The 3,619-nt window shown below is 41.2% G+C and overlaps 1 protein-coding gene across 1 annotated transcript in view; it reads left to right on the top strand.

The window, feature by feature from the left end:
- Positions 1-3,619, top strand: part of TAF3 (TATA-box binding protein associated factor 3) — a 196,024-nt gene that overhangs the window by 155,425 nt on the left and 36,980 nt on the right. The window lies entirely within an intron of this gene.

Raw genomic sequence — 3,619 nt, 5'->3', positions numbered from 1 at the left:
GTTTCACCATGTTGACCAGGATGGTCTCGATCTCTTGACCTCGTGATCCACCTGCCTCGGCCTCCCACAGTGCTGGGATTACAGGCTTGAGCCACCGCGCCCGGCCGTATAATTTTTTTTTGTATTTTTTGTTATCTCCTCAAGTTAAAGAGTTGGATAATTTAAATAAGACACATTTCACCAAGTGCTATACAAGTGTATGTTATCATTATTGGGTGTTATGGTGATAGAAATGAGCCAAACACACAATTGAAGAGTAGAGCAGAATTTTTTTAAAGGTGGGTCAAACAGCTTTATTTTTAATTAGAGCTTAAATGGTTATTTGAATGCTTACATTGCTAGTGTTGTTAATTGAAAAAATAAGAAATACTACTTCTAATACTTCATCACTGATAAATATGTAACCCTAAAATTTTTAGAGTTGAAGAATATAAGAACTTCATATAATTTTTTATTCTCTGAATCGAAAAGTCTGCATCCAGTCTCAATTGTGCTATTTGTGTGACTCTAGAACAGAAAAGGAAAATGGAAAAGGAAGGAAAAATGGTTGCTCCTTATATAATCACTTCGCCTGTAAAATGAAACCCACACTGTCTACCCTCTATGTTTGTTTTTTAAAAACCTCAATGAGCACCTCTGGAATATAACCAAGAACAATGCCTGGCAAATTATAAGTAGCTTATAAATGTTTGCTTATTTTTGTTTTATTTGTTTATTCCACAGATAACACAGAAAGATGAGGAAGTCTTAAATAGTTCATAAAATAAAGACTGCACCATTTGTTTTCAGATTTGTTAGATATAAAACTCTTTGTTAAAAAAAATATTGGATACGGCCAGGCATGGTGGCTCACGCCTGTTATCCCAGCACTTTGGGGAGGCCAAGGCAGGTGGATCATGAGGTTAGGGTTCGAGAACATCCTGGCCAGCCTGGTAAATCCCCATCTCTAATACAAATACAGAAAATCAGCCGGGCATCGTGGCATGAGACTGTAATCGCAGCTACTCAAGAGGCTGAGGCAGGAGAGTTGCTGAAGCCTGGGAGGTGGAGGTTGTGGTGAGCCGAGATCATGCCACTGAATTCCAGCCTGGGTGACAGAGCAAGACTCTGTCTCAAAAAAAAAAAAAAAATAAGTATATATGTACATGACTTGAACACAAACTCTAGTTATGCCTGGGCCTTGCTCCACCCACCACCCATTCCCCTCATGACATGACCCTTGACCCTGGACCATACTGTCTGCAAGACCAGGTAAATGAAGGAGACATCAGCTAAGAGTGACACTGGCTAAGGGGCAGGAGTGGTTTTGTGGGAAGTTGATAAGATTTGAGTGTGATGAGATTAAATACAGGATATTTGTTGAAAATGTTTAATAGGCAACTTCATATTTTGGCCTTAGTGTCAATCAGTGCTAATCCACACAGAGATCTTGAAGACATATTTTAGAGTTACAGTTGAAACCATGGGCAGAGATGAGGTCACTAAGGAAACTAGCATGAGCGGGGAGAGGGCCACGTTAGGTCAGGTGAAAGCAGACAGCTTTTAAAGGAGAAGGAAGGAGCATGAGAAGACTGCAATGGAAAAGCATGCCGGAACATGAGGCAGTTGGCAAGGGTTAAGGAATGAAGAAGTGAGAAAACATACAATGAAGTTAACATCAAAACGCGCGAGAAGTTGTTAGCTAGAGGTTGAAGAGAAGGTCAGAAAATGTTGAAGGGAGAGTGGAGCACATTTAAAAGTGAGATGAAAATAATTAGTGGAACAGAGAGACTGAAGATACTGTAAATAAACAAGCAGGGTGGAGCAAGCTTCTTTAGAAGACAGCAGGAGACAGATGCTAGTGTAATTGTGGGCGCAGAGAAGTTTGTAGGGAATTGAAGGAGCTCTCCTTCAACACTGGTGGCCTTAGTATTTCCTGTGGAGCTGCATGCGTGGAAAGGGAAAGGAGGTTATGGGAAGGGTCTTGACAGTGGTAAAGATTGAAATCATTGCTTCATAGTCATGCTTTACACGAATCTCAAGACTTCTAGTGTCAGATGCTGAGACAGGCACTAGAAGACAGCAGTAAACAAAACGCGCATGGTCTCTGCCCTTAGCTGGGTTCACTGGTAAACAGCTAGTATTGGAGGCATAGATGAAGTTGGATTCTTCAAAGTTTCCTTTGGTATCACTCAGTGCTCTGGGGGATGGTTTTAGGTTGTTCCTGGATGTATGGTGGAATAAGTAAGAGGCAAGAGAGTTGGGGCAAGGGAAGCTGATAATTCAACAAATGCCTACTGGGCGTCTCCTGCATGCCAGGCGCTGTGCAAAAGCATGGTTGAAGCAGTAGATTTTGATGGGCTGGAGGATTTAAAAAACAACTCTAGGAAGAGACATGTAAATACATAAGATAAAATAACAGATTTGATATACATGTACTATATTGACTTTATGATGTTGCTCGTTATTTTCTATATTCATTCCCCTTTAGAACCACTACACGGTTCTATTATGATTTAATTCTTGAGCTGGAAATACATAAATTAATGGTTTGCAACCATTAGTGACTAACAGTGAACTACTGGCATGTGCTTGGGACAGTTCTTTACAGCAAAGAACCATCCCACCAAAAATACCAATGCTACCTCACCCCCCACTGAAAAACTCTGAGATAGTCATTTGGAAGTGCAGCGCTTTTATTTAGTTTGTTAGTTCAAAATGTGGATTATATGATCTGCAAATTAAAAATTCTGAAGAGACCCTTTAACATCAGACTTAGTTTCTGTGTTGTCTTCTGACCAATAGGTCAGGTATTTGTGAGGTCTTCACCTTACTCGGCAGCCATTGCCTTCACCACAAATCATTTCCAAAAGACAGTGTGTGTGTGTGTGTGTGTGTGTGTGTGTGTGTGTGTGTGTGTGTGTATTTTATTTTGATACAGAGTTTTGCTCTGTCACCCAGGCTCGTGTGCAGTGGTGCAGTCTTGGCTCACTGCAACCTCTACCTCCCGAGTTCAAGTGATTCTCCTGCCTCAGCCTCCCGAGTAGCTGGGATTACAGGGTCATGCCACTGTATTGGGCTAACTTTTGTATTTTTAGTAGAGATGGGGTTTCACCATGTTGGCCAGACTGGTTTCAAACTCCTGACCTTGTGATCCGCCTGCCTTGGCCTCCCAAAGCGCGGGATTACAGGAGTAAGCCACTGCGCCTGTCCTGATTTTCTTTTCTTTTACAGCACTTCAGATTGTATTACCTCTAGCCAAAAATATGGCAGTTTAATGCTACAGTTACACCTAGTAATTCAGCTTTCTCATTTGACAATGCAGACTTAAGATGAGTTTAATGTTTGTCAAGTTCCATAAACGGATGCTTTTATCTTACAGAGAAGACATCATTGTAGTTTTTTCTGTTTATTAAAGTCTGGTAATTATTTAAATGCTCCACCAAAAATGATCTAGATAAAATTTTTTGTTTAAAAATTCTAAAAATAGGCCGGGCGCGGTGGCTCAAGCCTGTAATCCCAGCACTGTGGGAGGCGGAGGCGGGTGGATCACGAGGTCAAGAGATCGAGACCATCCTGGTCAACATGGTGAAACCCCGTCTCTACTAAAAATACAAAAAATTAGCTGGGCATGGTGGTG

This window comes from Cebus imitator, unplaced genomic scaffold (assembly GCF_001604975.1).
Source record: "Cebus imitator isolate Cc_AM_T3 unplaced genomic scaffold, Cebus_imitator-1.0 Scaffold20, whole genome shotgun sequence".
Classification (NCBI taxonomy): domain Eukaryota; kingdom Metazoa; phylum Chordata; class Mammalia; order Primates; family Cebidae; genus Cebus; species Cebus imitator.
This window is presented reverse-complemented; position numbering and strand designations above follow the sequence as displayed.